The 24,869-nt window shown below is 35.1% G+C and overlaps 1 protein-coding gene and 2 pseudogenes across 1 annotated transcript in view; 2 read left to right on the top strand and 1 right to left on the bottom strand.

The window, feature by feature from the left end:
* The window catches only part of LOC125821071 (tetraspanin-6), a 1,176,838-nt gene extending 1,162,727 nt beyond the window's left edge, over window positions 1-14,111 (top strand). Inside the window, exon 4 of the mRNA XM_049500490.1 lies at window positions 14,100-14,111. The gene's annotated coding sequence lies outside the window, so the exon portion shown is untranslated. The remainder of the gene's footprint in view (window positions 1-14,099) is intronic.
* Window positions 12,698-14,154, bottom strand: LOC125821045 (bZIP transcription factor 17-like; annotated as a pseudogene).
* Window positions 14,155-14,983: 829 nt separating this feature from the next.
* Window positions 14,984-16,641, top strand: LOC125821044 (bZIP transcription factor 17-like; annotated as a pseudogene).
* Window positions 16,642-24,869: the final 8,228 nt, after the last annotated feature.

Here is a 24,869-nt window from a genome sequence, read left to right as displayed (position 1 = left end):
TACAAGTGTCGTTTAGAGTTCTAGTGCGTCGCTTGAGGACAAACAACGAATTTAAGTTGAGGGTGTTGATATACCGTGAGTTTACGGTATTTCTAATACATTTCACTTACAAGTTGTGTGTGTCTAGGGCCTTTTTATATTGGTTTTTATGTATTCTATCATGTTTTGCAGGAAAGGTGTTCAGGCGCGGAAGTTTAGAGACAGCTGAAGGAAATGCAGAAAAAGGCATCCACGGAGGTCATCTACGGACCGTAGTTCCATTCACGGTCCGTAGGTGATGACCGTAGACCAGCAGGAATGTGTTGAGGACAAATCAGGGAAATCTGACCAAGTGTGGAACCACGGTGCCCATTTACGGTCCGTAGATCCATCTACGGACCGTACTGTTGATCCGTAGGATGAGACTGTGAGGGTTCCAGTACCTGATTTTTGAAGATTCTAAGTATGGAGCTACGGAAGGGATTGACGGACCGTAGATCGATCTACGGTCCGTGCTGTTGGTCCGTCGTTTGCTTCAGAGAAGCTGATTTTTGGATGCCGAAATATTTTCTAAGTCCCGAGTGACGGAAGGGACTTACGGACCGTAGATCAATCGACGGTCCGTAAGTCAGTCTCGTGGATCGAAGACGCGTACCTGAACAAAACTTTCCTTAATTTGTTTCCTTTTTTATTTAGGATTTGTTTTCTATAAATACGACATGTAAACCTCGTTTTTGGGGGTTAGACACTATTATTCTATTTTTTACTTTGGAACTTTGGAGATTAATTTGCAACCCTAGCAATTATTGATTTCCCAAGTTCGTTTTGAAGATTTTGGCTTTGCAATTCAAGTTAATTCTCTGGGTTTATTATTCTCTTTACGTAAGTTCATGATTTCTCCATCTACAATTATGAATTGTGTTCTTGCTAATATGAGTAACTAAATCCAGAACTAGGGTTGTGGGAACCATGATCAATTAACAAAGTATGAATAGTAAATAAGCAATTCTTGACTAGTATTTTGCATGCATTGATAATTCTTTCGTTTAGAAGTCTTTTTAACGGTGGCCAACGTTAGAACTCGCCTTGTTACTACTTGCCGGACCAAGGAGGTAATTAACAAGAAAAGAATTATCAACATAGATTTAGTGTGATACTATCTAATAGGCTAGTGTCGATTGGTGCGAAGTAATAACTAAGCCAAACATCGATTATGATGTCTAATATGAGGTAAAGGTAAGGGTTAGTAAATTATACACACGTAGCCGGACCAAGGTGCGGGGTGAAATTCTCTAGATGCCGGACCAAGGATTTAGAGATACCTAACTTATCACTTTGCATGTAATACACTAGAAGAGGATTGTTATTACTAGAATTACTGTGTTATGAGATTATGGGGAACACGTATACCCTAGTTATTTCTTTTATCTTGATAACAACCAAAGTTGAGTTTAATTATTGATTACAATATTTCGTATTACTATTTGTTTTACACAAGCACAACCCCCCTTTTTATTACTTGTTTCTGGAAATAATTTGACTAATCGAATATAATTGTCGGTTAAAAGTAAAGTCTAAACCATTTTCCTCGTGGGATCGATCCCAACCTACAAGTTGGGTTCTTTACTTGATAACGATCGCTTATGCTTCTGAAAAGAGGTGTAATTTGAGCGTATCAACGGCTTCACTAAAACAAACATAACTATTTACTCGGAGGTCAGATTTTAGCAAACTCGGTGGCGTTGGAAAGAGGATTCAATTATCTATCATATCATACATCACGGGACACATAATTACTTTTGTGCTAAGATTTATGACCATCTGAAGTTGACCCAATCAATAATTTTCATCTAACTGGCTGTTGACCCTCACTTTTATGGTCAGACCTACGGACCGTGGATCAAACGATGATACGTGCTGGTCGACCGTAGTTCATGTCAGAGGCTGGGTAAAGGAGTCTTGATCCATGGACACAGACCACAGACCGTGGTCTGACCTATGGACTGTGGGTCTGTCCGTGGGTCGAGACTTAGCCGATTTTCTGAGCTGGGTTTGGGAGGGGTTGCAGTGGTGAACCACGAACCACCAGCACGGGCCGTAGTCTGACCTACGGTTCGTGGATGGCAACCGTGGGTTGCACCAACAACTTCTCAAAATCTGCATTTTTGGTCTGTTTCGGATATGGGGTGTTACATTATACTTATACCCCTTCATTTGCAAGTTCTTCACAGTCTAGAAATATACCATTTGCTCAAATTCAAGACCCGTCACCTTATATCCCATTTCAGGTAACACCATTTTTAATGTGCAGTAACTAAGATCTTCTTAAAAAAATGAGATATTTTTTAATTTTTTTATACAATTAATTTTATTTGCACAATACAGCCAACAACAAAACATGGTGATAGATGTCCAGCAGAATTCGACACAAACATTTGAAAAATCATAGGTACATTAATATTCTTGAAATATCATTCCTTGTTAAATCTGACCCCCCACCCCAGTCCCATCCTCTGTACTAAACTAGTTAAGTCATATATTTTGCAGGCACAAATGACTTTTGGTGAAAGTAGTGACAACTCTATTATGAAGTTCTGACAAAATAATGTTAATGGATTTAACAATTTCATGGAGGTTAGTTCAAATGGGAATGACAACTTTCATAATAACAACACCAACAATCACATCATTCAAAAAAATGATCACTCTTCAGTTCAAAGCGATGCAATAACTCCTAATGTTAATGGATTAAACTATTCCATGGAGGTTAGTTCAAAGATCTGTTCATATTATTATTGAGTAATTAATTTTATTTGTTTGTTTATAAATTAATTTTATTATATTATTCACACAAATACTCACTTTAAATGTTTTATCACAACGATCAGGAGAATACCATGGGAAACAATGAATATCATGTTGAAAACACACTTGAGAATGATGCATGGGAATGGGATGATGTTTTCCTCAATGAAGCTTTAAATGGGGAAGAATTCAGAAATTTGGATTGGTCAATCAATGACAATTAATCTCTTTTTAATTGTCTAGTTTATTTATCTTTGGTCCATTTAATCATAGACTCTTGATATTTTAGTTTCTTTATGTTGTATGTTGGCAACATCATATGTATTACTACTTCATATTATTAATAAGTGTCCATTTAAATGGTCAAAATCCAATCATCACATTCAAGGTTGGATGTCTTTTTAGTGATTTTTGACTCTAGGCAACAATTCACTTGTTAGATTAACAGTAGGGATGAGTTACCATTATCACATTTTAGGCCAAGTACAAAGTCCCGTTAACAGAACAATATTATGTGAAAAGAATTGATAATTATTCGATCAATACACGACATTGATAAATGGTTATGGATGAATTTAATTGTATTTTTAATCCTATAGAAAATAGAGCAAGTCATTCCTTGACCGCAAGATACAGTGAACTTAATGAAATAGGTTTCGTTGGGTCTATAATGTGGTGCAACTATAAAATGCTTGAATGGACAATAGGTAAGGTTCTTATCAATCAAAATATGCTACAAAAAATCCTTGATACTTTTCTTCAACGTTGGAAGTCGAATTCCAGGTTTGGGCCTATTTAAGATGGTGACATTTAAGAAAAGTTCTGAAAAATACTATCAGGATCCGATCCGATCCCTCGAGTCATGATGGCAGCTACTATAACCCATTAGTAGTTAATCAAACTCGTATTCAGAACGACCCGTAATTAGTACAAGTGTAGAACTAAGCATAACCAACACCATACAATATAATAAGACAAAAGCAGAAGCGAACAAAATCTATATACAATAGAATCCCTCCTAAAACCTTGAAATCACGAGTATGGAGGTGTCTAATATGAAAAATAGAAGTCCCAAAAGTGGACCACAACAAGTCATCTCAAAGGCAAAAAACTAGCTAGACATATATACAGAAGAAGACAGGCTGATCCAGAACGTCAAGTGCTTACTCTTGTTTTTTATCCCTGAAAGCTGCAAAAACTGGCATGAACAATCACCATTTGTAGCTAGTACTAGGATCTACATATGAAACAGATGCACAGGGTAGCATGAGTACAAAACTAAAAGGTACTCAGTAGGCATCAAATACCAACTGAGCAAGAAAGGTGAAAACAATATGAAAAGATAGAATACAGACAGAAACATAGGTTTAAGCAAATATGAAAGAGAGCATGCGAGCATATCAAAAGAAAATATAAGTACAACTAACCTAAACCTGACTGGGTCCCAATAATCCCAGAAGGTACATTCCTGTGCAAGTTTAAATAAAATTCGAACGGAACCTATAAGCCCGGTAGGTACACAGATTAGCTAAGACTATGAGAGTGAAGTGCCTCAAATACATATCCAATAAGTGTATGCTATTCCTCAAGCCTTCAGTGATGGACTCTAACTATAATTAATGGCCACGAGCCATAAGCATCAACCTCAAAGTGGAAATAACAGCCTCGAACTAGAAATAACAGTCTCAAATCATAAACATCAACCTCGCACCTGAAATAACCACAATATCTAGTCAACTCCCAGTCCAGGCAGAAAGAGTGACAAGAGGCATGTGTAACACCTTGGATTTCGATAAGGGAATAGGTTGCATGAATTTTCACTACTGGTTTAGGTCTACGAGACCATTCTACGGTTCATAGAAATTTCTACGGGCCATAACCAGTCTCGTAGATATGAGTAAATAATTTTTGAAAATCAAGTCCCTGTACCCCATCCTATGGTTGACCAGGACATTTTGTCAAATTTCCTACGAGTCGTATATGGGTCTCGTAGGTTGGTCCTAGACTTAGTGAAATTTCGGAGTTAAAGTTGAGTTCTACGGTTACGGTCTATGGACCGTAGAAAGTCGTACAGACCGTAGAAGGGTCTCGTAAAATGTTGGGTGATTTTTAGGTCCAGGTACTTGGTCTACGTTGACTAGTATAGACCGTAGAAAGATCTACAATAAAAGGATCTACGGTTCGTAGGTCTAATTTAAGGGATTTTGGGTCTTTTCCTAAATGCTTTAAGCCTATACTATGTCGTTTTGGCCTTAATCCTAAGCCCTATATAAAGTTTTTAAGTCCTAATCTACCTACTAAAACACCATTTTCCTATTTCCCAAGAACCCAAACATATTCACTCTCCTAGATTCCCTCTCAACCTAAGGAAGAAGAAAAAACTAGGGTTCACTCCAAGGTCATCAATTCACCATACATATTGGGCTTTGAGTAGCAAGGTATGCGGGAATTCACCCATGGAGTCCATTCCTCCATAGGGTCCCCAAGGTTTTCAATTTCTCAATCTCAAATTCAATTGATCAAATTAGGGTTCTTCTTAATTTGTCTTGGGTTGCATCCAATTATGATTTAAATTGTTATTTCAACCTTCTATTGCATGATTTAATGTAATTACATGATATTTAGTTGAAATTATATGGACTCATGCATGATTTATGATTTCTAATTATGAACCTATGAAGAACCCATGAACGTATGAACTATGACTTTTGGAAGGTTATGCATTTCTTATGAAAATGATGTTTATGATGATAGGGTGCTTTTAGATGAAAGTATCAATGTTGTTGTGAAAGGTTTACTCATATACGAATATGATCATGGTTGTGAAAGGTATTTCTCACATATGAATTCACATTGGTAAAAGGTTTCTCACATATGTTCGGAATGTATTTGAAGGAGATATTCAATGTTTTGATATTTAAGGTGTGGATTGGTATTGATCATTACATTTCCTATATTATAATGATATATAATTTTTATCTATTCCATTGAGATTTGTACTTAGCACCTCTTATTAAATTTTTCTTAAGGGTTGTGCATGACCTTATCCTGACAAATAAAAGTGCACGGAAGGAGTATCATAAAAGAGTTTTTGACAAAGCAAAAGTCTAACATAGTCTCAACAAGTCATCTATACATCAAAAGAAAGTGGTTGAGACATAACCCGTACACCACATATAAATGTCTGAAAACTGAAATAAGGAAAACTATAAAAGTGCCTCGGTCCTCGAAAAATGGGGCACACCAATCTTCGAACGCCAAGAGATTAACTACCCACGAGTATGAGAGGTAGGAATGTCGGACCCTACATTAATGAAACAATGTAGGCACAAGTATGCATTAGTACATGGAATGTACTAAGTATGATAACAATGCATAAGAGTTATAAAATCATGCTAAAAAGGGTTAGAAGACATAAGTCATAATCATGGTAAATACAAGCTTAACATCTTTCAAACACTTGTGAGATACTTTGAAAGTAACCACCGTTCATTATTGTTGGATGTTTACCATTTAACCGATAAAGACCATGTGAGCTATAACATGGAATTCAATATCTATTCCACACTAAACAAAAGATGTCCTTACTTGCCAAGGTATGAACCATATGTCTGAGCTAAAGTGGATCTAGTAGCTAGTGTCTATCTGAGATAATCCTGTGGTGGCTCATAATTCTGGAACTTAGGGATTGCTACTAAAGATCCAAGGACGCTAAACTAAAACCTTTATCCTAAAAATATGCTCGGTGCTAAGAAAAATCCCACGGAATGGTCATTAATCATATTCATATTATCATCCATGAAAAGAATCAGTTTAGCAACCAATCCAAGCTAAAGCTTATTTAGAATAGCTCCTAAAACTTGATTCAATTTAGGTGAGAAAACTTTTCAACCTTATGAATCCTTATGTGAGAAAACCTTTCACAATCATGAACTTAGTAGTAGGTGAGAAAACCTTTCACAAAAAGAACGTTGATACTTTCCTCTCAAAGCATCCTCAAATCATTTACATCTCTTTCATAAAAGCATGCATATTTTGATAAAAATCATATTTCATAGTTCATAAGCTTCATCATGTATTTATAGTCTAAAATCATGGATCATGGATTCATATGAATTCAACTCAAAATCATGTAAATACTTCAACTCATGCATTAAAAGATAGAAGAAAAACAACTAAATCATAATTGAAAAGAACCTATGAAGATTGAATAATACCCTAACTTTGAATTGAGAATCTAACTTTCTAAAATGTGAAGATCTTAGGAACCCTAAGGAGGAAGGACTCCATAGGTGAATACTAATATACCTTAGTGATCAAGGCCCAATAGCTATGGTGAATTGAAGATCATGAAGTGAAACCCTAACCTCCTCTTCCTTAGCTTTAGAGAAGATTTTGGGGATGAACTTGGAGGGAAATTTATGATTTAGGAGAATGATTTAGAATTGGTTGTTTAGGACTTAAATCACTTATATAGGGCTTAGAATAGGGGTTATTACTGTCATGAACCAATTTCTCAGGTCATGATGGCACCTACTACACACCACAAGTAGGTAAGCCTAACCCTTAGTCCGGAGTCATAATCAACAGACTATCAAGTGGAAGCCAATAACGAGAAGCATAAAGCTCAAAACAAGCAAAGAAAGGGTAAACAATAGAGATACAAACAGAAACCATTCCAAGACTTGGCACCAATTGGTAGTTGAGCATCTAATACAAAAAAATAGTACAAGACTTTACAAATACAAGATAAGTATGGTTGTCTCTTAATACAATATAATGACTAAGCTGGCAAAAATAATAGACAAAAATTGGTAGCTCCACACACCAGGAGCTCACCCAATCCCCAAAACTTCAAAATGCTCTGCACGACTCCAATCAACGGAGATAACTCAAAATGCAATCTGCAGGGGTAGAAGTGTAGTATGAGTACCGAAAAGTACTCAGCAGGCAATGACCGACTGAGCTCAAAAGACTATACAAACATAAACAACAAGTAATAAGGTGAGATGCTAATGTAAAAAGACAATGAATAGTAGAGATATGATACAAGAGGTAAGAAGATGAGTCATAACGTACCTGGAACGCAAACCAACAACCTATTCGTCAACAACGAAGACACCAAGTCAAATACCCAGGTTCAGGAGGTCCCACAACCACAATTCTACTGACCAAGCCTAACAATAAAAAATAATAGAGAATAAAATATAGTCAAACCATAACCTAACCGGACACCATAAGCCAGAAGGTACAATAATTAAACATAACCCAACCAACCCCATAAATCGAAGGGGTGGAATCAACAACCAAGTATATTGGTGATAGGTAATACATATAGATGCAGATGATGCAGTAGAACCATCGATAGCCATCTGTAACTAAGTGTATAAAACTACCTCCCCGCCCTACAAGTGAGGTAGGACCCATGTATCTCCATCATTCAGTATTATGATACTCACGACCAAAGGGGCTCATAGGGGACGTGGGTAGTCCGTATACACTACCTTGGCCCGAACCAGGACTTAGGCCTTGAAATTGTGACAAATAAGGATCAACTTCGTAGAGGATCATAAGTAGACATATTCATGTAAGAAAAGTCGTTCGACGCGCTGACTAGTTAAGTAAGAATTGAGCACATCATAGATGCCTCTAATAACTCAAGTAGAAAGGAGCACGTCCCTGACGTCTCGTAATCTCAAAATCCAGTAAATCCGGTGATCTAGGTGTACGACTCTTGTTAAAACCACTATAGAGTAAAAACTGAGTAAATTAGTATTTCATCATAAATGCTATGTATGCCAATGCATATGCCGAGATTGTACCACAAAATCTATGCGAATGAACAAACAATGCAATGCATGCCATCACTAGCATTCAAACAAGGCACTCAAGTCAAATAAACAATCAATCACCCAAACCACGCTATCAAGCGGAGAGTACTAATTTGAGGTTCTGCTAGTCCTCGCGTACGACCTTGGGCCCAACAATATAATAAATCTCATAAGGGTATAACAAGTCTACAGAAAAACAAAAAGCGAATGGACCAAGGAAGAGTTCCAAATCGATAAAAATAGAAAACTGACTCATGGGGTGACACCCTACCTCAATCATGCTACTTCAAGCTAAGATTTTGCATAGCTAAAGCCAACCCATGACTACGATGGTCACCCAGGTCACATGTCCCAACAAAAGGAGAACGGCCTATTACCAACCTACTAGTAGCAGAGCATAACTATAAGCGGGGTACAACACAATCTAAGGTACCTAAGGTCCCCTGGAGTCTATTATCATAAAGTATCAATTCCACCAAGGATAAACAAGACCATTGATACCACAACAAATCTACAAGCCTAAACTAAGGATTTCAACATCCAATCTAAGCCAAGGCCCCAACGAAAACAAAAAAAGATGGAATGACAAGAGGGAGGCTAAATTCTGGCAAATGCCATAAAAAATTACATGAAATCTATACTAGGAATTATATAAGAAGTTCAACCAAGAAAGTAGATTGAAGCCTACCTCACATCCAATCACGAGCGCTCCGAATCTACCACACATGAGCTATCTGCCTCTGAAAGGCCTCTGAGCACTACCACACTATCAAATTAGTGATCAAAATGTCATTAAGAATGATTAGGCACTAAATTCGCAAGAATTAGAAACATACTCAAAATGTAGTAAAAAATTAGAGTGTGTGACCAACATGAGGAATCCCAAAATTGGCTTATTGAAAAGGTCATACACCATGCCCTGAACTTGTGTTTCAAAATAGAACACAATTCGATGTTCGAAAATCAGCTCACTCAACAACAACAACGAAAACTCAAATTAAAAGAGAAAAGGTAGATATTTATCGGAGAAATTCACCTTGAACATAGAGTCGCCAATACAGTCCAATCACTCTACCACTTATCTTGACAATTACGAGTGCGTGGGGCTTAAAATCGCCAAATCAGAGCTAAAACGAAGGACATATCACAAAAATACCAACTTAAGCCAAGGCTACCATGTGACTAGCCTTTAATACAGAGGCCCGATCACTGGCCGGTGGTGACCGCGGTAGATTCAACGCGAACATGAGGCAGCCCGCGCGTGAACATGCACACCAGGGCGCCAACTGTTCATGACCGTGAGGCCAAACACACGACCACGACACCTCAGCTATAGCAAAGGGCTTGGGCTTCCAAACTTCAACGGAGTGCCTAAGATTTATCCGGAACCCCGTGCGCACAAATGAACTATGCTACCTCATCAAAAATGGTATTCCAGACTCAAAAAAACATCAAAATTCCTATACGAGGTTGTTTTGATTAAAAGTGAGTTCCATACCCAATTTTCATTTTAAGCCAAAATCTACGAGGGGCATTAGAATTAGCCCAAAAGCCTCGAACCTAAATGAAGTCATTCTAGACTAAAATCAATATTCCGTAGTTAACCTCACTGACAAAATTCTCATCCGAGCTCATTTACTCAAAATGTTGACTAAAGTCAAACTTAGGCAATAGACTCGCACTGAAAGACTCGAGAGCCATGCCGACTATGCTTCTAGACTAAAATGTCCCTTTTGTAGCTGATGAAATAATCATAATTGGATTCTAAGGTTATCTTCCTGAATTTTTTGATTAAAACTGACCGTTCATGATTCAAAAGCTCCAAAATACTATAACTTGCATAAAAACTAAACGAACGACTAGGTGACCAAACTATTAATCCCAACAAGACATTAATGACTTGGTGTCACTACACGAATAGTCTAAATGTTGAACATGATACATAAAAACTAAATGACCTGGAGGTCATTACAAAAACAACATAGCTTAGGTGTCCAACACATAGAGAAAGACTAAAATAGCCATGACTTAAAAAGCTGAGGGGTGACTTATATGGAAGCCTTTACGGACCATTTAGGTCTTGATGTTATGGGAAGGGAACCGTACAAATGGCCAGCTCCAGGGCTGCATTAAACAGCCAAACCTTTGCCCCTAAATGGTCAATGAATTCCTAAACGGACCGTTTAGCCAATCATGGAGGGTCCATGGTTGGTTTTAGGCCTGTGGATCTGTCTGTTCAACCCGTAGTAGATTTCCCAAATTCCAAGGTGTTACATTGTATGCAAAGTTTCAAAATAATAGTCCACCTCCTATATATATCAGTAAAATTCATAAACCAATCTAGTACTAAATCTGCCACTGTCAATGAAATATTTCATAGCCCATTTAACAGTGCATCAGATATTCCTATCAGTGTTCATAAACCAAGCTAGTGTTACCATTAGCTTAGTCAATAAAAGATCAATTGGGCATCATTCATAATCACTGAAACAATTTTACTGATTTCTGAAGTCTCAACTACGGGACCTATCTACCACTCGTAGATGGTGCCCGTGAAACACAAAATTCTAATAATTTCAACACATTACTGCACTTTTCCCTAAGCTATGGATTTTGGGGTGTTACACCCTTTATGCACACTTTTTATCTTTAAATATGTATGCTATCTTTTTTTTAAAAAGGGCACTTAATAATATAACGTACACACAATAATTTGTTCTTTTATATACATTTATTATTATTTTACGTGGTACACACTTGCAAAATACGTACATTTCACAAGTTAATATTAAATGATATTTAATATAACCTAGAATTAAGCCAAGAAGCACAGGAGAAAGCCATGTGTTAGCTTAGAAAAAAAACTAGTTAGTTAGGTAATTAGTTATTGTTTCTGAATTTATACCTTATATAATTAAATATTGATAGTTTTTTCTTTTTTCAAAATGGGAAGTTATCAGATATAGCTCTATTCAATAGAATTTTGTAAATTAAAAATTTGACAACTATTTAATCATAATGATTAGGGGTGTATATAGGTCGGTTTGTTTTTTCATAAAAAAATAACTAAATCAATTATGTTAGTTTATTAAATTTTAAAACCAAATCAAAGCAACATAAAGTTGGCTTTTACGGTTTGATTTTAGTCGAATCTTTCATTTTTACAATTTTTTTCATTTCTCTTTACTTATATATAGTAATTGAAAAAGAGATCAAATATATTTTCATTTACCTGTGTAATAAGCTAAAACTTGTAAACGTTAAATGAATAGGAATCTTCAAAAAGTTCGTAAAATTCACATGAATACAAAATACTTTCATTGAAACATCAACGTTCATTATATTAAATTTAATTATAAGTTTAAAGGCTACAGTCAAAGTGAATACAAAATAAACCATACACAAAGTAAATTATTAACTTCCGATTTGAAAAACTATAACAATATAATTGTTGCTTGTGAAAATGTGCTTGGTAAAGTTTGCTTCTTTTTCAAATTGTGTATAATTGGATTTTAGAAAGAAAAAAAACCTATTTTTAACTCCTCAATTTTTGACTCAAAAGGGCACAAATCAAATGTCCAACAGATGTCTCTCTAATCTCTATTTGTCAATGGATTTTATTGGTAAGATTTCTTCCTCTATTGTGTTTGTATATATAAAGTTTTTTCCCCTTTTGTTATAAAGATTTTCTTTCCCGTTTTGTTGTTAGGGTTTATATTTGAGGTGACTTCTCTATTTTCAAATGTGATGCGTAGATTTTCCAGTTGTGCTGATTTCAAATACTTATCCATCATTCTACACTTAATTCACCGATGTTCCAAGCTTTAATTTGCCCAGGTAAGTTTTCCAATTATTTTTAGGAATGTAATTTCCGTTTTTCTTCTATGTTTGGCTAACAGATTCATCTCTCTTCCAAATTGGTACGCATTTTCCATTTATGGTGGATTACATACAAAACTTTCTTTTGATAAACATGATAAAGGTTCCTGTGAACAACATATGTCCTTGGTGATAGAATATTGAGCACTTAAACTAATGTTTGTAAGGGCTTGTGTTGTTCAAATGAATCTTTATCATGTTCATCAAAACATAGTTTTTTTGTCCGTTGAAAGACTTCGAGAAAGGCAAGGATGAATTCCTACGTCAGCAGGGTCTAAATCTCCTAGGATTGTCGAGTTCCCGTCAATTAAGTTTATTATTCCTCGGTACGTACAAAGAGGCTACTAGAGGATCACTACCATTGCTCATGTTAACACACTCATCTACACCTTTATTGGTATTTTTTTGATTGCTTTCACCCTGGCCTCTCCGGCCACAATGTAAGCTATGATCTTTTCCACCATATTTCACAGAATGACCAGTCCCATTCACAAGCCCGTCAATAGTCAAAACTCTTCCATGATATTTTTCAAAAAATCCATTCACAAGAATCTCCACTCATAAATGTTTCCCTTATACCTCTATATCTCACTTTCAAACCAACCCAACAAAGAGAAGCATGAAGAGCAACACACCAAGGAAGCGAACTCTAGCAACCTTCTTTGGTTTAACCTCACTCTTCTTTCTCTGAAGTTTCTTGCTACTTTTTGGGGCGGGCACTACTGCATGTGGTTTTAACTTTGGAATGGAAACCAATGGCACTTGTGATCGTCGTCGCTTCATCATATAAGGTGGTGTATATGACATCCATGGAGGAGGATGGGGATACATCCCGGGGGGTGGCTGCACTTGAGGAGGTACACCAGTACCTCTAAGTTCTGCCTTTAGAGTTATATTTTCCGCTATTTCATAGGATATTTTGCATTCGAATATTGAATTGGTGAATGAAGTATTCTAACTCCTCAACATAATGCTTTTTGCTTTGCCTTGACAAGTGAGCACTTTCCCTGTTCCTAATTTTTCTAGCCCATCTTCTTTTTGTCCTCATTATTATTAACATTGTCACTCAAGGGAAGTATAGTGAATTTTTGGTGTTTGTTTACATTGTTCGAGTCTTCACTATGCTTTTTCCTTTTCAACAAATAGCTACAATTACTTATATTAGCATTGAATTTCTGTTCTACAACCCCACCTTTTACTAAATTACTTCCTAACTTCGGGGAGGAATGTAGCAATCTGTTAGAATTTGACATATTATTCAACCCTTTTGAGAGATGGAACCACAATTCGGAGATGGCTTGTTCAAGTACCCGGAGACATCGGTAGAAACCTTGTGAAACAACATAGACATTTCATCCAAACCTCCTGAGCTGCTCCAACTATGAAGTAGCCCCGACGATGACATGTCCTTAACCATCTCAACTCCCGCTTCCTGATTTCCGGAAAAATTACTCATTTCCCCCGACGACAACTTGAAATTTCTAGAAGAATTGCTAAAATTCCTAATCAATTCATTCCAAGGTTGATTAAAGAAATTAGGGTCCATCTGGAGCAGGTTTGATCTCGTAGCTTCCCCTTGACAATATCCCGAGGTTGAATTTATAGTTCCAAAAGCATCATCAACACTCCCTATCGGTTGACCAAAGCTATTTGAGTCCATTTGACCCGAGTCCAAACCCGGCTCCGACCCGATATAGTTAGGTAATTATCTAGGCATTTGAAACACATCATTATGGGTAGGGTTTAGAAAAATATCATCGAATGATGCATAAAAAATGATGTCATCAGTTGAGAAATCAATGTTCAAAAATTTCATAGGAAAATCCTCAATATTTTGTTGATATGTTGTGGTCATGTGTATGGCATAAAAAGTATGGTCCAAAATTTTTTAGCAATTGATCACAAATTTAGCGAGAGACGGAATAGGAATAGAGAGGAAACTATCATTTAGTTTTCTTTTATAGTTTTATATTTCGAGATTGTTCAGATTGATCTGTTAGATTTTGTAGCTATCATATCTTAGAAATAAAAATTAAGATTGTTAAAGTTTCAAAATTTCATTAGTTGGTATGTGTATTTTACCACTAAGAGCATGTATGGATACAAGAATCCTCTTTTAAATGATCAAACCTTGAGGAAAGATAGCTATTTTTCAATGAAGTAAGGGGTGTAAATATGTGATCCAAGAACCATTTAAATCTATTTATTTTCTCTATGCCTCTATATTTCACACTTGGAAGGTCATAATCTAGAGTTCAATGTCTAGTATATCTTATAAAAATGAATCTTTCTAGTTAAATCAAGAGCACTAGTCTAACAGGTTATTAAGAAAGAAAGTTGAATTTTAGAAAATGTCCTACACATGACCTGAAAATACTCTTTACGTCCTACGCATGACCGCAACATACTTTTTACATCCTACACATGACCGCAACATACTTTTTTCGTCCTACATATGACCGCAACATGTGAAAAAACGTCTATAATTTTCTGTGAAATTTTTGAACATTGATTTGTCAATTGATGACATTATTTTTTATGCATCATTTGATGATATTTTTCCAAACCCTACCGATGATGATGCATTTTCAAACGCCTAATTACCTGCCTGACTGTCTCGGGTCAAAGACAGGTTTGAAATCAGATCAAATGGACCCAAATAGCTTTGGTCAACATGGGAGTCACCTGATGGGGAGTTTTGACAATGCTTCTATAGAACATTTAAGTTAACCTGGGGAGATTTTTTCGGGGAAGCTCCGGGCTTGAACCTGGTCCAGATGGGTTTTTATTGCTTACGTCCTCCTGGGAATGAATTGAATAGAAATTTTAGCGATTCCGCTAGAAATGTTAAGTTGACGTTGGAGGAAATGAGCAATTTTGCCGGCAATTAGGCAGTGGGAGGTGTGATGGTTATGGACATGTCATCTCCGGGGCTACTTCATAGTTGGAGCAGCTCAAGATTTTTGGATGAAGTGCTTTTGTCATTGCACCATATTTCTACCGATGTCTCCGGTACTTGAATGCGCAATCTCCGAATTATGGTTCCAATCTCACAAAAGGGCTGAATAATCTGTTAGATTCAAACAAATTGGTACATTCTTCTTCGAATTTAGGAAGTAATTCGTTAAAAGGTGGAGTTGTAGAACATAAACTCAACGCTAATATAAGTAATTGTAGCTATTTGTTGAAAAGGAAAAAGGGTAGTGAAGACTCGAATAGTGAAAGCAAACACCAACAATTCACTATATTTTCCTTGAGTGACATTGTTAATAATGATGAGGATAAAAAGAGGATGGTTAGATTAATTAGGAATAGGGGAAGTGTTCACTTGTCAAGGCAGTTAAAAAAGCATTATGTTGAGGAATACTTGTATACAATTGGCATACTTCATTCAACATTTGAATGCAAAGATATCCTATGAAATGGAGGAAAATGTAACTCTAAAGGTACAACTTGGAGCAACTGATGTACCTCGACAAGTGTCCCCCAGGATGTATCCTTATCCTCCTCTTATAGATGTCATTATACAACCTTATATGATGAAGCCACAAGGATCACAAGTGCCATTGGTTCCTATTCCAAAGTTGAAACCACAAGCAGTAGCGCCCATGACAAAAAGTAGCAAGAAGGTGGAGAAAAAGAAGAGTTAGGTGAAAACAAAGAAGATTGCTAGTTTTAGCTTCCTTGGTGTGTTGTTCTTCACGATTCTCTTTGGTGGGTTGGTTCCTTTATTGAAAATGAGATATGGAGGTATGAGTAAACCCTTTATGAGTGGGGGTTCTTGTGAGTGATTTTTTTGTAAAACATGATGGAAGAGTTTTGAATATTGACGTGCCTGTGAATGGGATCGGTTATTCTGGGAAATGCGGTGGAATAGATCGTAGTTCACTTTGTGGCCGGGGAGGTCAGGGTGAAAGTAATCAGCAAAATACCAATAAGGCTTCAGATGTGTTTGTTTACGTGGGTTTAGCTAGTGATCCTCTGGCAACCTCTTTTTATGTCCCTAGGAATGATACACTTATTAAGATTAAGGGGAACTTAATAATTTAGTCTGTGTTGGCAAGTGAGAAAAGCCATCGCATCTCATGGAAGTGCTCATAAGAAAAATGGAGAGGCAGGAATGACCAAATACAATAGTCATTTTTGAGTAAATATTATAAAAATGACTATTTATTTTCTCAACGCCTCTCATTTCACACTTATAATGTCATCATCTATAGTTTAATGAATAGTATTTCTTATATAAAGGAATCTTTCTATTTAAGGATTTATACCTATTTGAGTGCTTTTAAGTCAAAAGTAGTAGCCTAACAGGTAAGCAAGAAGTGCAAAATCATAATGGTCCCATATAATTGTTCATGAAAATTTTGTAACATTTAAGAGGCATGATGATCTTTATTTATCCAAACTTAATACACATTTTAATTGTTAAACTGATATCCTTGAGTGTTGAAATTAAATACAAATAAAATTGATATTTTATCTGAAATACAATTATGATTAATTTTTTTCCTTTTTTTACTAACATATTTTTAGCTCCTACATTAATTGTAGAAAATAAAATAATATTTTGATCATAATGGACAATTATATAAATAAAAAAAATAGATGTCTTTTGACATACTTAGTAAAGAAACACTGCAAAGGAAGAGAATTTCAGCGGGAACAAGTCACTTTCGTCCATGGTAGTATCTGTTCAGGTTGATCCAAGAGAGATGGGTGATGGTGATGGTGATGGCATTGTTAGTATTTGAAACTTTAGAAAAAAAAATTAGGTTCACCAAAAGCTTTTTTCATTCATATGACATATTACAAAAGGCATACACACATGGTTTTCAAAAGTTAGTAGAGACCATACATATCCAACCACTAGTGTATGTTCTTATAAGACATATTCCATAAGGACTATCTTTCCTTTACAAACTAAACATAATATTTAAAAAAGAACCATTAAACGAAAGACTATTTAGAAATATCTCATTTTCTAAGACTCCTCCTTGAGATTTTTCTTGGATACTCCCAACTTAGCCTTTAGAACTTCAAATTTTCCCTTAGGAAGAGCCTTGATCATAATGTCTGCAATCTGCTGATCTAAGCTACAATGAACAAGTGTAACTTCCCCATCCTTCTCTGCTTGCTTGATAGCAAGAAGCTTCACTTTTATATGCTTGCTACGACCATGTTGAACTAGATTTTTTGCCATAGATATTGTTGAGTTGTTGTAGATGTTAATGATAGTAGATTCAATAAGATTTTTCTCTGGATCACTCAGAATCTTACCTAACCATAGAGTTTGATTAGTTGCTCTAGCAACGACAATGTATTTTGCTTCTGTAGAAGATTGAGCTACCACTTTTTTCTTCTTTGAATTCCATGAAAACATGCCTGAACAAAGTGTAAAAGCATATCCAGATGTGTTTTTTATATCATTAAAGCTTCTTGCCCAATCACTATCTGAATAAACCATCGTTTTCCCACTCTTTCTTTTAAAATTAACCAAATACCATAATCAACATTTCCTTTCATATATCTCAACATTCGTTTAGCAACACCAAGATGATCTTGACTTGGATCTAGCATAAACCTCGATAGAAGACCTGTCGCGAACTTGAGATCAGGTCTTGTTTCTATTAAATACAACAAACTACCAAGTAGACTTCTATAAACTGTTGGATCAACCCTAAACCTCCTTCAAACTTTGAAATCTTATCATTGTGAACCAGTGGGGTTGGTACAGGCTTGCATCTCTCCATCTTGAACCTTTTAAGATATCCTCTGCATATTTTCTCTGAGAAATTAAGATTCCATAATTATTAGGATGAATCTCCATTACTACAAAGTAACTCATATGACCCAAATAGGACATTTCAAATTTGGTCTCCATCTCTTGCTTAAAGTGATTTAGCGTAGCATTATTGCTTCCCGTTAACAGAAGATCATCAACATAAAGTGACACCACAAGAACATCTCCTCCTTTAGCCTTCTTCACATATAAAGTGGCTTCATTTTCACTTTTTCAAAGCTACAATAAATGAGATGAGCATCAATCTTACAGTACCAGGCTCGAGTAGCTTGCTTAGATCCACATAATGGCTTATGAAGCTTGTACACTTAATCCTCCATTCCTGGAACAAAAGCCTTCTAGTTGGTCGACATAAATCTCCTCCTACAACTGTCCATTGAAGTATGCTGATTTCACATCCAGATGATACAAAGTTCAATTTGATTGAGCTGCCAAAAAAAGCCTTATTGTATCATGTCGTGCAACAGGTGCAAATGTGTCTCCATAATCCATACCTACAATTTGCACGTAACCTTTCACACAAACCTTCCTTTGTATTTATAAACTAAACTATCTAGATTAATTTTGGTTCTATAAACCCAATTCACCCTAATACATTTCTATTAGGAAGTTATGATTTGTCTAGAAACTCTTAGATTCTAAATATTTTTGTAGTAGACTAGTCTTTTGATTTAAAATGAGTGGTGGTTAGTGAGCCACATATGTGTCTAGTTTAGCGTGAGATATTTTGTTTATTATGTGATTGTAATTCTCTCACTTTGTTTATGTATAAAATTTATGTAATGAAACATCTAGAGAATTATATAAAACTCAAGAAAACTTTAGCCTTCATCTTTAAATTTCTATAGCAATTTACAACAATGATTCCGTTTACACCTTGTAGACGTGAATATCTTCTTCCTTTTCTTTGTAACAATTTCTGACTTTGGGTTTATTAACCACCTTCCAAGTATCATTCTTCTCAACCATACAAATATCCTTTTTCATAACGTCAATCCAAATATCATGTCTTGATGCTTCTTGATAGCTATTTGATTATGAGACTGCAACATTAAATCTTTGATATATCTTAGAAAGGAACTTTTTCTTCAAAATTGGCGAATCAAGTGAGGATTCCCCATCTGATTCTTCAACTTCTTTTGGATTTTCAGAGCTAGTTGATTGGATTTCAGGCACCAGACACACTTTCCAAAAACATGCATTATCTTTCTCAATTTGCTTCTTATCCTAGCTACAGTAAGCATGCTCATCCACTAGTACATCTCTTCTGAGTGAAATACTTTTTGTTTGGAAGTTGAATATTCTATAAAATAACCAATAAAGATCGCTAATTCACCTTTCAATTCAAGTTTGCTTTTTTTTACGGAAGAAACATGAGAATAGAAAATCGAACCAAAGATTTTTAAGATCTTAGCATATGGTCTTATTACACTCCATGCCTCAATAGGAGTTTTTCCATCTACAACTCTAGTTGTCAGCCTACTTAACAAATACATTGAAGTAAAAGAAAACTTCTTCCCAAAAGCTTTGCGGTAGTTTCTTTTCAAGCAACAAACATCTAGCGATTTCAACAACAATCATGTTCTTCCTCTCTAAGACTCAATTTTTTTCGAGTGAATAACTTACAGTCAACTTGTGATTAATTCCCATATCTTCACATTACTTATTGAACTCATTTGAAGTGTATTCACCACCATTCCCTAACATCAACGACTTTCAGCTTACAACCACTTTTTATTTCAACAAAAGATTTGAATTTCTTAAAAATTGAAAATACTCGAGACTTGTTACTCAAAAAATACACCCAGGTCATCCTTGTTAAGTCATCAATAAAGAGCACAAAATATTTATTTGGTCCCAAGATGATGTCTGCATAGGTCCACATACATCTATGTGAACAATTTCAAGTTTTTAAGTTACCCTAAGGGTAGCACTTTTAGGAAAATGTCATGATCCAAAGTACACCCCAGATGTGACATGTCAAATATGATCTCGAGAGATCCTAAACAAGCCACTTGACATAAGTATGACGTAATGAATTACAATTTAAGATATATAATCAATACAAATCTCAAATCATAGAATGGCATAGGCGATATCAACAGAGTACATCTAAAAATACACGAAAAACTATTAAATCTGACATAAGCCTTTCTAACATCATAAAAGTGATTGGGACGTAACCCATACACCAAGTACAAGTCTAAAACTGACAGACCATAAAATCAATGAGAGTATCTTTGGCTTCGCCCTCAAACCATGATGACTCACCAATCCAAGTGATTAAGCTGAGCAATCTCCATCTAAGCATGCCTGGGAGGAGGAACAACAGACCCTATATTTTGAGATAATATAGGCACAAATATGCATTAGTACGGTGAATTTACTAAGTATTTGGAAATTTATAAAATTGTAAAGCATGATATCATGTTAAACATGATATGCAAGACCAAGTAAAATGTGATAAAAGCCTTTATAAAGAAATCATAAATCATAAACAAGGTCAATACATGCTTAAATAATTTGAGAAACTTTCATAAAATCTTTGATAGAAACATAGTTCATTTGTGGGATACTTACCATTTACCGAAAATAAGACCATGTGAGCTATAACATGGAGTTCGGTATGACCCTCACACCGAAAAGGGGAATCTACTTGCCAAGGTAGAACTCTGTCTCATTCATTCTTTGCTAAAGTGAATTCACTAGCTTAGGTTATTTAAGACATTTCTACAAGGGCACGTAGTTAAGGGACACAAAGATTGCTTCTAGAGACCCGACCTCCACTAACGAAAGAGCCTCCATCTCAAAGTCTTCTCGGTACTAAGTAAATTCAATGGAAAAGACATAATCATAATCATATAAAAATATTGGGAAAGGCAACAATTAAGACTATTAATCCATTCACCAGTTCATAATAGAGTATCTCCTTCAAAACCATGATTTCATAAACTTCTTCATAATACACACTTACCTTTCTAAGTATCAAAATAATGATTCCTTTCAATTGTGAGAAAATATTTCACAAATCATTGGTACTTATCTCAAAAGCATTCATAGTTCATACATCATCTTTTTTATAAAACATGCACAACTTTCTTAATCAAAATTCATAAGTTCATAAGCATTATTCTTAACTTTTTAGTCAAAATCAAGTATGAAACATGGGTCCATATGAAATCAATTGGAAAACATATGATTGGACTGAATCATGCATAATAGGACCAAATAACATCAATTGAATCATAATAAATAGTACACATGAAGGATAACATGAAACACTAGATAATTGGGTGAAATTAAATTGGAGATTTAGAGTTTCTTTAGAACACAATGGATGAAAGGAATCCATTGATGAATTCTCACATACCTTGATAATAAAAGCCCTGAGAATGCAAGAAGGATTAGACCTTGAAGCTCGAAACCCAAACTTTCACCTTGAGAGGATTTTGGAGAAGAAGACTTGAGGGATTTGAGATAATTGAGTCAATGAGAAGATTTAGGATTAGTATAATGAGTGAAAATTGTTATAATTATAGTTGTAGGGATAAAACAACATAGTTTAAGGGTTAATTTGATAGGAAAAGACCAAAACACCCTTAATTAAAAACTACCGAAAGACCCTGTGACTTTGACCTACGGACTGTCCTGGTCAGTCATAGAATCATTTACTAGGACTCAAAATTTCTTATCAATTCCATAAGATCTTCCTACAGCCCGTCCAACATTCTATGACTCATAGAGCTAACTCGTTGACCCAAGTTCAACCCACAAATTTCACCAAGTCTAGATCACTTCTACGGTCCCACCTAGGACCCATAGATTACAGTACGACTCGTCAAATCCTTTCCTAGACCTGAGGTCTCAAATCAATTCTCTGAATCACCCTATGGGCACTTCCTACGACCTGTAGACTTACCTACGATCTATCTTTTCTGTCATAGTTCAACTTATTGGGAGTTGATGTCTTTCAAAATCTCAAACCAAGACCTACAATTTCATTCCTACAGCCCATAGGCTTCTTACGGTCTATAAGTCAGACTCGTAGATCAATGCATTAGTTCAAAAATGAAACTTTTCCATTCAAAACTCAATTTTCAATTTCTGAGGTGTTACCAAAATGCTTTCATGTGTACCTCACCTATCTGACATGATTCACAAAAATTTTTAGACTATGAGATCTCAAGTAAGTCCTTAGATAATTGTTTTCATACATAGACTTTAAAGTAGCATAGTTAAAAATGCCCATATCTTTTGTCCTACAATCATGACTCATCTGTACTTGTAAAATTTGCACTATCAAACTTCTCGTCTAAAGGAAAAGTTTTATCCAACATTTCTACTTTAACAATCAAACTATCTTCATAGTCAAAAGCCAAACAATGTTTTCCCTAAAAAACAAAGAATAGCCTTTAGACATCATTTGAATCACACTTAAAAAGTTACATGTTAAACAAGGAACATACTACATATCATGTATAGATTTCTTACCTTGTGTAGTTTGAAAGGCAACAGACACCTTTCCAAGTGCATCTATTGTTTCACCCTTTATCATCCTAACTTTAGCTTTGATTGAATTGTCAAGTGTGTGAAACATGAGCTCATTGTGTGACATATGACTCATACACCCACTTTCTATGAACCATGAGGCTTTGTTGGTTATGTTTACTTCATGAGAAGTCATAAACAAGCTTCTTCTTTTTTTTCTGACTCTTCGGTAAAATTTGCTTGCTGCACATGGCATTGTTGTGGTTGATTCTGCTTGAATCTACAATTCTTCTCAGTATGACCCATTTTTCTACAAAATCTACATTGGATAGATGGCTTTCCTTTGAACCAATAATCCTCATTTTATTTATGATTGATTCTTTTACAATGGTTGAAAGGTGGAGACTTTTCTTTCTTTGAAGGTTCCTTCCATGTTTTGCCCTTTACTACTTTATCTTCGTACATCCTTATATTTTCCTTCACATGTTCTTGTCTTTATGCTTTTCTTGAAATGCCACTTCAATTACTTGTTCTTATTTTATACTTTAGGAGGGCCTGCACCCAAGAGGTTGTTTGATACAGTGTTACTAAAGGCATACACATATCGTATCATCATCTCATCTCATCTCATATCTTTCTTATATATTAAGTGGGAAGCACCAAAGTGAAAGTTAGATTACCATTTTATCCCTATGCTAAATTAAATTATTATAAAATATAATTTATTAAATATTTTATCATTAATTTAGAAAATCATCATATTCAATACTACTCCAGAATGGACACATACGTTGCATACTTAAAGTTTAATAACAATCAATCAAGTATTTGGGTATACAAAGGGGTGGATTAATTTTCTTGCAAATGTAACTTATTGCAGCCTATTTAATACTCCAGAATAACTTTTCATCTTCCTAAACTAATTCAATATTTGGAAGTTCTTTTCAACTTCCAACTGTAGCTTTAGAATTTTATAAATTGCCACATCAATGAATCATTGTAAATTCATTGAGGTTATCTTTCGGAGTTTCAATACCACTAGTTCTCCTACTCTCCTTCTTTTTAATTATTTATCTTCAATGCACGTGTTAAGGGGTTCTATTGCTATTTCTCATATATCGTCTCTCTTAACCATATGTTTTAAGTTATTAATTGTGCCTGATTATGAGGGATTCTTGGGCTACTAATAATTATGCCATGACACAAGGGGAAATAGATGCAGTTAAAAATGTTAGCTATTCCTTTTTTCCCCTTTGTGTTTACTTAGTTACTTAGGTTGGAGTATTACTCCATTAAGATGTTTGATGTTTCTGATTTGAAGAAGAGGAGGAAGTTGTGTTAATTGCAAGAATGATATGACTTGCTAATTTCTTTGATTTTATATAATAATAATATTTGATTACTTGCATGAAGTAGGAATCAAAATATATATGTTGATTTCAGTTCATTTGTGGAATTTCTTTTTGAAATAACCCTCATGCGTTATATTTATTAAATCACCCTCTTTAATTAGTTCAAGATCTAATTTCCTGTAGTAGCTGTAATTGCATTCATATTGGATCTTAAAATTGTTAAGCCCAAATCTTTATCTTGTCTATGTCAGAAAGAGGCATAGTGAAACTTGGATTTTAATTACCAGAAAATAGAAAAATGAAGAGCTACAAGATTCAAGAGTTGAATAAATTACAATCTTTTTGCCTTCTAACAATCCCAATAATAATACCAAATATAATACAATCTCAATAATACCAACTTCTTATGAAGCATTCAAACAGACAAAAAAAGAAGCATAATTACCAATTGATTAATATATATACTAAAAGTGGGAACAATGTTAGGCAAAAGTTAGACTACAATTCTATCCCTACATCAAATTTAAATGTTATAAACTATTTAATAAATTAAATATTGAATAGTAAATCATCATACTAGTATATGAATCATTCACCATAAAATTTCTTGAATATGTATTCTTTTCATTAATTTCATGCTGGAGTTAAATTCATGAATTTTTTGTTTTGTTCATCTTCCAATTGGAAATATGAATGGTTATGTTTGACCTTAGCAAAATGAAGAAAAATCAT

Source organism: Solanum verrucosum, unplaced genomic scaffold, assembly GCF_900185275.1.
Source record: "Solanum verrucosum unplaced genomic scaffold, falcon-dt-bn FXZP01000050.1, whole genome shotgun sequence".
In the NCBI taxonomy this organism is placed as follows: Eukaryota; Viridiplantae; Streptophyta; class Magnoliopsida; order Solanales; family Solanaceae; genus Solanum; species Solanum verrucosum.
The sequence above is the reverse complement of the archived record's forward strand: the minus strand, read 5'-3'. Positions and strand labels throughout refer to the sequence as shown.